Consider the following 12,021-nt stretch of genomic DNA (forward strand, 5'->3'; position numbering starts at 1 on the left):
GGCCAGAGGGCGCAAAGGCCCCCATGGCTCACCAAAAGCATCCGGGAACGTCTCCAAACCAAAAGCATCCGGGAACGTCTCCAAACCAAAAAGGAGGCATACACCCATTGGAAGGGAGGGGCCATCACAAGAGAGGGCTATACCTTGGTAGCTCAGGAATGTAGGGGGGCTGTAGGTCAGGAAGGCCAAGGCGGAAATGGAGCTGGTACTAGCGACCCGAATCAAGGACAACAAAAAGTCCTTTTTCAAATACATAGGGGGGGCAAAAGAAGGTGCCAGGTAACGTGGGGCCTCTGCAGGACATGCTAGGAAATCTGGTCATCTCACCTGACGGTAAAACTGACATATTCAACAATTTCTTTGCCTCCGTATTTCTGAGGAGAGACCAGATATCTCCCAAGGGCCCTGTGGGTGGCACACCCAAGCCTAGGGTTAAATGAGGACCTTGTCAGAGAACTTCTGGAGGGACTAGATGTATTTAAATCCACAGGTCCTGACGATCTCCACCCCAGAGTGCTGAAGGAACTAGCAGGGGTCATTGCAGGACCTCTGGCACAGCTTTATGAGCACTTATGGCACTCGGGCGCTGTGCCGGAGGACTGGAAAAGGGCCAATGTGGTCCCCATCTTCAGAAAAGGGAAGAAGGAGGACCCAGGAAACTATAGGCCCGTGAGTCTTACCTCGGTGCTGGGGAAGCTTTTCGAAAGAATTATCCTGGCACATGTTTAGGAAGGGCCAGCACAGGAGGCTATGCTCAGGGGCAACCGGCATGGGTTCATTAGGGGCAGGTCTTGTAAAACCAACCTGGTGGTCTTCTACAACCAGGTCACCAAGTCCTTGGATGCAGGTGTCACAGTGAATATAGTCTTTCTGGACTTCAGGAAGGCCTTCGACACAGCCTCTCACCCCAGTCTCAGTAAGAAACTAGGAGACAGTGGTGTTGATGCCTATACGGTCAGATGGGTCACTAACTGACTGGAGGGCCGCACCCAGAGGGTGGTGGTAGACGGGTCTTATTCGACCTGGAGGGATGTGGGCAGTGGGGTCCCGAGGGCTCAGTCCTTGGGTCTGCACTATTCAACATCTTCATCAGTGACTTGGGCAAAGGGGTAGAAAGCACCCTCTTCAAATTCGCAGATGACACTAAGATGTGGGGTGAAATGGGTACGCTAGTAGGAAGGAACATGCTGCAAGCGGATCTAGACAGGTTACAGGGGTGGGCTGATGAGAAGAGGATGGGGTTCAACACTGACAAGTGCAGGAGGAGGAACCAGCAGCATACCTACAAGCTGGGAAACCTCCTTCTCGCCAGTGTCGAGACAGAAAAGGATCTTGCAGTCATCATTGATGCCACAGATGCATCTCAAGCAGGACCAAGGAGGTGATCCTCCCCCTCTATGCGACACTGGTCAGGCCGCAGCTGGAGTACTGCATCCAGTTCTGGGCGCTGCACTTCAGGAGGGATGTGGCCAATATGGAGAGGGTCCAAAAGGAAGGCCACCCGCATGGTCAGGGGGCAGCAGGGCAGGCCCTACGAGGAGAGGCTACGGGACCTGAACCTGTTCAGCCTCCACAAGAGAAGGCTGAGAGGGGATCTAGTGGCAGTCTACAAACTAGTCGAGGGGGACCAGCAGGCACTGGGGGAGTCCCTGATCCCCCGAGCACTCCCGGGAGTTACAAGAAACAACGGACACAAGCTGGCAGAGGGTAGTTTCAAGCTAGACATTGGGAAGCGCTATTTCACTGTCAGGGCGGCTAGGACCTGGAACCAACTTCCAAAAGAAGTGGTGCTGGCTCCTACCCTGGGGGTCTTTAAAAAAAAAAAAGGCTGGACAAACATCTGGCCAGGGTCGTTTGAGCCCAGTACTCTTTCCTGCCACGGCAGGGGGTTGGACTAGATGATCTCCTCAGGTCCCTTCCGACCCTTCCTATTATGAAACTATGATTACAGTGCTTACCTCCTTGCAGAGGGGCCGGGCAGGGAGAACCTGAGCCTGTCCTTACTCCTCACACCTCCCTTTATCTCTTCACACTTCTTGCATTGCCCTTGAAAGGATCTCCTGGCCCCATGGCTGAGAATCACTGATCTACAAAGAGAAAGGCTCTCTTATCCACTCCCACAGAAACCAGAGAAGAGATCATCGCAATCAGCTAGGCTGCCGATTGTTTCTAGCTGTTTCGGGGCCAGTGCTCTCTCAATGTTCGCAAAGGCCAAGCAGAAGCAGCAAGCCAGCTCTCCAATAGGAGCCAAGGTTGACTTGGCATGTCCCGCCGTTTCAACCAATACGTGTGAATTCCATTCCTCATTTGTCACCTCCTTGAAGTGCTGCTTCCCACATGCCTTGAGCAATGCTTCTGCTGGTCTCAGATACTCAGTTGACCCGAGAATACTTCGCTTCCCTTGCTTCAAACTTTGCAGGATAGGCACAAGTCAGCTTTCCAGCCTGAATTCTGCAAAGTGCGGCTGCAGGTTCCCATAACCCAAGAATCACTTGGTTATATCAGATGCGTTTTGCCTGGCACATTGCTGGGTTAGTTTATTGTGCAACTCTGCTTTGATCAGTCTGGAAGAACACTTACTCTAACCCATTAATTCCATGAGAAGGTCAAGAAAACAAAATTAAAACAGCTTCCAGGGAAGATTAGATCAGGCTCTCATTAGGAGGATCATTTCAATAGCTCCATATATCTGTCCCCCACTGCCAGCTACAGATACCAGCCTCTACACTGAGGATTATTTCTCCTTTTGTTTGATCAGAACAAGTCAGGCTGTATCTTTGGGGATACCAAGAAAATTCAGTGAGGCCTTGGGAAATGTGAGACAGTAACTAAACCCAAGTCCAGATTCTGTAAAGAGGAACCTCATGTACAATACAAGGCCTAATATCTCAATGGCCAAGCTCCACACAGGTTACCTCTTTGCTCCCAGTTCTAAACCGCAATAATTGATTCTTCCTTTCGTTAAATACTCTCCTAGAATCATAGAAAATTTGGGTTGGAAGGGATCTCAGGAGGTCACATCTAGTCCAATCCCCTGTTCAAAACAGGACCAGCCCAAGCCTACTCGTCCCAGTCACGGATCTGTCTAGCTGGGTCTTCAAAACCTCCAAGGATGGAGGCTCTACCACCTCTCTGGGTAACACTGCTCTTCCATGTAAATAAATGACTGTCGTGTTTGGGACCAGTATGTCACCCTGAGCTGTAAGGGAAGTGATCCACGTAGCATTGAATGGGAAGGGAAACATGCTATCGAAATATATACCGCTTCATGATTATATATGGAGCCCATACAGTACCTCTGAACCTGACCGATTCCCAAAGCGCTTCAAAACAGTGCATCGGCAGCCCCGGCATGCAGCTTCCTGGCGGTGCGGAGCAGCAGCCAACAGGTGCACAGAGCACAAAGCAATTAATTGAGGGTAGAAGAAGAAAAGGTTACAGAGGAAGCAAACCAGTCTCTCTCAAAAGAGTGAAATAGGATCTTGAATGTTTTGTCTGCTAAGGTTTCCCCAAAAAAACCAAAGGGAACTCCGCGAGACTCTATGAGTCTACCGTACAAGCATTAAGGTCAGTGGACACTACTGCCTATAAAGAGCATGTTCTGTTAACAGCAATGCACCTAGGAAGGGGCTGAGGGAAAGAAGGGAAGAGTTGAATTTAACAAGTACTTTTAATCCATTAATATCTACAAGCTGAAGAACGGCTTTCTCCCTGTTTAGGGGGGAGGGGGCAAGAACCTAGCAAGATTTTTAAAACGAAAGCAAGGCTGCACGTCTTCTGGCGTTACTTGGATATCAATTTAGCCAATAAACGATGCCTTCCCACATCACGCCACTTGTAAAAGATTGCTTGCTTTCCTGTGACATTTTTATGCTCCTGTAACACAAACAATAAAGACACAAGCAGCAAAAAAATGTGATCTAATGTGGCCTCCAAGGCACTCAACAGTTTAATATTTGGTCAAAAATATAATGGAGCCCAAAGGTCAGCAAATAAAATCATCTCCCAAAGCAACAGAGACTTTGATATATCTGATTCCTTATTCGCCCCATAGCAATTCCTGGAGTTATCCAGGTTATTTCTCTCTTAATAGCAATAGTGAGCGTTTTAGTGTGGATACTAAGGCACGATAAGGATTACTATTCTTCGCTGGGAAATTGTGGGAGAGGTGTCACCGTGAAAAACAAGCAGGTGATCCCAACATGCGGCCAGACATCCACCCCTACTTCCCATAGGCAGTGCACCCTCCCATACTGCAAGTGAGGGCTCCTTCACCTTGAGAGAGAAAATATTTCCATTTAGCAAATTGCTACAGGCTCTGTGCCATTCTTCCAGTCTGCGGCATGAGGCTTTCCGAGGGACTAACAACGGCTCTGTGCCTTTAAGAGCTCGGGGCCCAATTCAGTGATGGCAACAAGAATCTTCTGACTCCCGTGAGCAGCCCATTAGAGATGGAAGAAAGCACGCTCTCCCCACTTCGTCCTGGGCTCATACTCAAAGTTCACGGTCACTCCTGGGTTAGACGGAGGTAAGGATTAACCAGCAGCTACAACTGTTCCAACCATCTTGCTGTAGGCGCATTTCAGGAGCCCAGAAGCCTGCTGCTCTGCTGTTGCAGTGAGTCTGAAGTCACACATTAGCGAGATCGGTGTGGCCAAAGCAGCTGTACAGGCTAAAGATAAATAGCTTTAAATATACATCATGTTCAGGAAGAGGTGGCCCCACACTCGAAATCAGGGGCAGGATTCTGCCAGTTGGAGTGCTGGATCGTGTGCAGTGGGGCTGTGGCAGGGTGAAAAGCCCAATAATCAATCAGTAATGAAAGAAACCAGCGCATAAATCCAGACCACAGCTTCAGGGGAGGACAGAAGCATAAACAATGAGGGTTGGAAGGGACCTCCGGAGGTCACACCTAGTTCCACCCCCTGCTCAACGCAGGACCAGCCCCAACTCCATCATCCCAGCCCAGGCTCTGTCTACCCGAGTCTTCAAAGCCTCCAAGGACGGAGACTCCACCACCTCTCTGGGGAGCCTGCTCCAGTGCTTCACCACCCTCTTCTTGAGAAAGTTTTTTCCTAATATCCAACCTCAACTTCCCTTGCTGCAGCGAGAGCCCATTGCTCCTTGTCCTGTCATCTGCCCCCACTGAGACCAGCCCAGCTCCATTCTCTTTGCAGCCCCCCTGCAGGGAGGTGAAGGCTGCTATCAAACCCCCTCACTCTTCTCTTCTGCAGACTAAATCAGCTCAGTTCCCTCAGTCTCTCCTGATCCATCCTGTGCCCCAGCCCACCCCCAACCATAAATCCCAACTCAGCTTCATGATAAAGGCATGTCCAGATACAAAGAGGGACATGCACATGCTACATTTTTGCAACTAAAATCTCCTAAAATGCCTTCCTCACTTGATCAGGATCAAACTCGGAGTTCCTACTGTTGAGCAGGATCCACATGTCTGTCTGTCTGTCTGTCTGTCTGTCTGTCTGTCTGTCTGTCTGTCTGTCTGTCTGTCTGTCTGTCTGTCTGTCTGTCTGTCTGTCTGTCTGTCTGTCTGTCTGTCTGTCGAGAGAGGACAAAAGGAAAAGAAATGAGTTGGAAAGGAATTGAGAGACCGGCAGGGATCTCGGAGCAGGAAAGGGAGAGTCACAAAGGCTGGATAAGGGATGGGATGAGCATGACTAGCTGGAAGTAAGAATTGGGAAACCCAAGGAACAGAGACAGATCTGAAAAGAAGCTGGGGATGAGGAGATGTGGATCGATCAAGCATGGAGGGAGAAGGTGAGACAAGGGATCTCTGGAATGAGACTAGGACCGAGGGGACCTGGGACTGGGCGCACAGCCAAGGAACTCCAGGACTGGGACACAAACGCAATGACTTTTCTGTAAGATTTTTGCCTGCGTTATAATTGAGATCAAGCTGCCATCATGCTAAGAGCTGCCCCAAAGACCTTGCAGTATAAATAAAGATGACAGACAGGGAAAGGATCATCATGCTCCTTTTACAGCTATGAACTGACAAACTCACTGCCTGCCTGGGAGAGAGAGAGCGAGCGAGCACATGTGCGCACATATGTACATATGTATATACTGCGCACATCCAACCTTAACTTTGACATCTCCTAGCTTTTGCATGCTTGTCTCTGCACATTTAATAATGCTACTTTAACATACACAAATCCAAATGAACGAATGCATGGTCGAACAAAAAAAAAAATCAAACTAACTGAAAACACAGTTGCAAGGAGAATTAATTCCAAAATTCACAGCTGAAAAGTCTCGTCAGCCATCAAAAACAGTGGTTTATTGGGGAAGATGGTGTCCATTTAAAAAAAGCCAACCCAAAATATACAGACTGCTATTTTTTTTTTTATATGAATGGACTGTGGGTCCATCTGTCTGCTACCAGGCTGCCCAATGGTTAACCCCTACACAGTAACAAGGCATCATTCAAGGCATGACAGACCTTCTCTAAACTGCATGTCAAAGCCTTCCCACGTATCCAAGAGACGTGACAGCTACGGGCAGGTACGAGCATTAGCAGAGATGGCAAAAAGCAGCTTGGTTACAACAGCCTGCCCAGGAAGCAGTCATTCATGTAAGAGGACGGACTCTGTGGACCTAGTGCCCTAGTGGACTCCAAGATGAACATGAGTCGGCAGTGTGACGAAGCCATCAGAAAAGCTAATGGCACTTTATCGTGCATCAGCAGATGCATGACGAATAGGTCCAAGGAGGTGATACTTCCCCTCTATCGGGCGCTGGTCAGACCGCAGTTGGAGTACTGCGTGCAATTCTGGGCGCCGCACTTCAAGAGGGATGCGGATAACCTGGAGAGGGTCCAGAGAAGGGCCACTCGTATGGTTAAGGGCCTGCAGACCAAGCCCTACGAGGAGAGACTAGGGCACCTGGACCTCTTCAGCCTCCGCAAGAGAAGGTTGAGAGGCGACCTTGTGGCTGCCTATAAGTTCATCACGGGGGCACAGAAGGGAATTGGTGAGGTTTTATTCACCAAGGCGCCCCCAGGGGTTACAAGAAATAATGGCCACAAGCTAGCAGAGAGCAGATTTAGACTGGACATTAGGAAGAACTTCTTCACAGTTCGAGTGGCCAAGGTCTGGAACGGGCTCCCAAGGGAGGTGGTGCTCTCCCCTACCCTGGGGGTCTTCAAGAGGAGGTTAGATAAGCATCTAGCTGGGGTCATCTAGACCCAGCCCTCTTTCCTGCCTATGCAGGGGGTCGGACTCGATGATCTACTGAGGTCCCTTCCCACCCTAAACATCTATGAATCTACGAATCTCTGGAGCATCATACCAGATGCCTGCTCAAAAATATGTCCTTAGACCAACAGGGCCATAACCTATATCCCTGCTCAAAAATATCACACTAGATACCAAAGAAATTGCAATCAATGGACCAGCGATTAACTAAGAGGCGTCTGGGTGACACTGCTCTACAACCAGAACTTTTTGCTAAAGCAAAGTTCCTTTAAGAAGTCCAACATTTGTCTAAAAGCTGGGGGAGACATAATGCAAGCACATGCTACTTAAACAGGACAATTTTTAACAAGTCCAAAAGATAAGCTATTGAACAAATGGTGCCCATGATAAACTTCTTCTTTCATATGGCTGACTCAAAGCAACAATTGTAAGTCCAGTTTAAGGTTAGTTAAGCAATTTAATGCTCTTGAGGAAAGGAAATTTATCTCTGCAATGCCACATCAAATCTGTATAGTGCTGCTATGTGGTCCATAGTTTGATCAGGATAGTCACAGTTGTGGCACACATTCAGCAGAAAAGAGAAGTCCCCTAGCAAGAACACCTCTGGATGGGAGCTACAACCCTGGCAGGCTTTCTCCTTTGCCCTGTCTCCTGTCATCACACTTCCATCCCCTCGCTAAACAACTCCAGTCAAGGCACATGACAGCGACTGTGAACGAGGTGCCAAGAAGCAAGAGACAAAGGACTTGAGAAATTAAACTAAAATCGGATCAGGGTTAAAAAGAAAGATATGCCTCCGTTTCTTTTGTCAGCAAGGATAGGAAAGCTGGCAGCAAGGAGAGAAAAAAAAAAAAAAGGCATGGTTAGAAACAAGTCGAGCTGGCTCGGAGAGCACTGCATTGTTATGTGAGAGACAAGCGAGTGCTGGTTCCAGGCTCTCGCTGTCGAACTCGGGGCCAACACGTATGCTGGGAACACTGGAGAGGCAGCAGACAGCCCCCGGGAGGGGAAAGAAAAGCATTACTAAACTGTGACCCCCTCCAGCCAATTGAGCAGCACTGATGGGCTCCCAGGGCTCCGGCTCGCTAGAGACAGAGGCCGACGCAAGGCCAAGGGATAGCTGCAACAAGAAGGGAAAAGGGAATCATCATGATTCTACCGAGCAAGGATCGTGACGCAGGAGTTTTGCTTCTAGAAGCTGCTGCAAAGGAGGAGTGTGAAACAGTCATGATCCTGCCCTCGAATACAAGCTGTAAATCGCCCTGGGCTGTATGAGCAGGGGTCCAGAAAAGAAAAATCAACTGTAATGGCATCATCAAAGGCAGCAGAGACATCGCAGCACCGTATCTGGCAGGACACCCGCAGGATGGAGATGCAAACAAGAACATGGGATTTCGATCGGAAGTAAGACCTTGAACTATGGCTGAGAAGCCGGTGTGCTAGAAAATGCCCAGCTATCACGTAGGAGAGGTAAACACCGCGATGTTGCACTGCAAACGAAGCTGATCCGGGCGTTAACGAGGCAGAAACACCAACCTCAGTCATGCTGGCCTCCAAACCCACTGGCCGCTGGGGCTGAACCCGCCATCTTCCAGCACCATGCCCAGAGACGGCATGCTGGGGAAACGCCAACCACACAGGGCCACAGCTCATGCTCACAGACTTTCTTTCTTTCTTTTACATTTATCAAATGGGCTCATTTGCATTCTTTTACTGACTAATCAGTACTTGAATCTCACATCAGTCAGCAGGCTAAAGAAATAAATCAATGAATCCAGGCCATTAAAAATTACATCACAATAGCAGCACCAGCCAGTGGTCCAGCTACAAGCTAGGCAAGCATCACTCCTAGCTTTATCTTGGCAGATTAAAACGCCAATTATCACCAGGCCATTTAGGTAGCCTATCACCTATTTTAAAAAAAAATCTCAATCTAGAAATAAAAGCCCCTATTATATAAAAGTCCAGATTTCCAGAATCAGCCTCTGAAGCCTAATAAATCTTATATTTAATGCCTTACCCGCTTCATTGGTACACAGTCAATTTATTACCAAATAAAAGGCCCTGTAATTGCTGGTGGCAATTAACAGGAATCATTTTCTCCTGTTTTATTCCTACAAAGTGCCATCCCTTGCTCAGCTGCTGGGATAGGCAGACATCCCGATAGATTAAGAAACTGCGTGTCTCTGGTTTTGAGTGTAGCTGTATTGGTCTAAGGACAAAGGCAGACGAGGTTCTTTGGGTACATGTAATATCTTCTATTAAACCAAGTAAATGTTGGCGAAATGGTTCTTTGCAAGCTTCTGGGCACAAACACCCTTCTTCCGGCATGGGGAGAGTCTGCTGGTGTTTGGCGCACCCAGGACAACACAACACCAGCAGACTCTCCCTGTGCTGGAAGAAAAGGTGTTTGTGCCCAAAAGCTTGCAAAGAACTATTTTTCCAACTATTTAGTTGGTCTAATAAAAGAGATCACATCTACCCAAAGCACCTCGACTGCCTGTGTCACTGGTTTCTGGCTTGAGAAGGAACCGAGAGACTCTTTTTCCTTAAAGGTTCACGTTCAAAACCACCTGAGACTCCAACATGCCACTGCACCCGCAGCAAGGAAACTTTTGTCACTTTTGGACCTGCTCAATTGAGGCTTCCCTTGCACACATTTCCAGAGTCCCTAACAAAGGATGTGGGGCACGTTGTGGAGCGTAACACACATCTCTGCAAATCAAATGGTGTAAGATAATGGCAGTTTCCCCAGAGGAAGAAATCATCCTTCATATTTTGAAGGAACACTGTCAAGCAAGTATGGATGTGTTCTGCTTATCTGAAGAAAATAAAACATTTTTGGGCACTGCTCAGGGGAAAGAAAAGATGCTACAGACTATTCAGAAAATCTATAACATGTAAACAAGCCGTTGACCATACTGGGGAAATATTCTAGTATGCAGAGGATCAGCACACAGCGATGGGCATTCACAGCACAGATCTGGGCCCCTGTGCAAGTCCAGGCAGAAATCATACTGATCAGGTAACTTTATAGTAGCGATGTATTCATAATACAGGTCAGCTAGGCAGCAAGGCAAGTGGGAGACCACCACTGTGTCCGCTCGTTGCCAAAACCTTTCTCCATTGCACTCAGTGCCCCCCACTCCTGCAGTAAAAATCCTGACCCCAGGAAATCAGTGCCCTTTCCTCCTCGCACTGAATTTTTGCTCAAAGCCAGAATGCACCTAGCACTACAAACGCAGTCACTGAGGCATGGCGAGAAAGGCGCGTTCTCCAAACTTCAGTAACATTTTACCACACAGCTTGAGAAGCACCGTTAATCCTGAAAATGTCATGCCACAGAAGAAAAGACCTCACCCCTGGCATGGCTCTGGAGGGAAAGTTGAAAATACAGGCATTAAGAGCCAGGTTATGTGCTCTGGGAAACACCGAAATGCCACCAAAACACAGTCGCTCAAGCCCATTCATTCAGACCTTTGCTATCAGAGTACAGGTCACCAGTGACTCAGCAGGGAAAGTTAAGTATTGTTAAAAACCAGGGAGAGTCTGAGTGACAGCGGCAAAGCAAGCTCTGGACTCCACCAAAATTATGAACCCATTTCCATCTGAATGGCCGAGAAAAGAAACAGGGCATGTTGGCACTGCATTTTACTGGTTCGATTCAAGTACGAACTGTACAACCACAACAGAAGGGAGAAACAGAAGAACTCGACGGCCGCTTTTGTAGGTCGGCTCCCACCCTCTCCATTATCCCAGATCCCCTTGGGCCGCAGAGCTTTTTGGGGGCTGCGAAGGGAGAGCCAAGCTAGATTGGAGAAACACAATCGGCTTTACAGCAGAGTGTGGGTCTGGAGGGCTTGGCAAGGGAGAAAGGAGAGAAACTACCAAGAAAACGGTGCTGCCTTTTAAAGGGAGCCTGCCCAGCTCCTTCTAGGAACAAACCCGCGTTAGGAAAGAGCATCACCTCTCCACCGGATGAGCAAGGCAGGCTCCGCACCGAAAACACACCACCTTGGAAAACAAAGAGCCTCTCCGCCAGGCGCACACACTGATCACACAAAATGTTACTGCCACAGATTCTTGAAGCCGTCGATACGGGAACAAAAGCAGATGTAAATGTCGTTGGCTTTGAATTCCCTCCTCCAGTGTGGGCTCACAGCATGGAAAGCCGCACGCCCGGCAGCCCTTACAGAAACCAGCTCTCGGCTCAGGGGAGCAGGAGGGAGCAGGAAGAAAACCAGCCCTGGGCAAACCTGCCTGCTCGTTTCCTTGTGGAAACCCAGCAAGAACAGACACGAGCCGTGGCCCCTTGCACTAAGAGCGCGGGTGATGATACAACAGGCCCGACCCTCCCGCTCACGGCAGCAAGGAAACATTTGCTGGAAACCGGCGCTCGGTATTGTTTCCAGACCTCGTGCACACAAACACACACACGCACTCGAGTTGCTATCTCGGGACAAGAAACATTGCACAATTCTGCATTACGAGCAAACAGAGCGACAAGGCCGTCCGTCTCCCGTCGGCAGGATCGCGCCGGATTCCTGAATGAACCGGCCGCACCGACCAGGCCGGCCGTCGCCCAGCCCTGGCAAACGCGCCTCGGCACCCGTTCACAACGGGAAACTCATGCCCGTCCTGAAGGCCGGAGTCATTTCGATTTGCATCACCCGGGAACACACCTCGGCGGGGTGAGACGCCCGAAGCAGGCCGCGGCGCAGGGGGCCGCGCAGGCACGCGGGGGGTTATTTCGGAGCTACGTAAGCAGCGACAAACACAAAAGGGGATCACGGCGCGGGCGGCACCG

Source organism: Alligator sinensis, unplaced genomic scaffold (assembly GCF_000455745.1).
Source record: "Alligator sinensis unplaced genomic scaffold, ASM45574v1 scaffold107_3, whole genome shotgun sequence".
NCBI lineage: Eukaryota > Metazoa > Chordata > Crocodylia > Alligatoridae > Alligator > Alligator sinensis.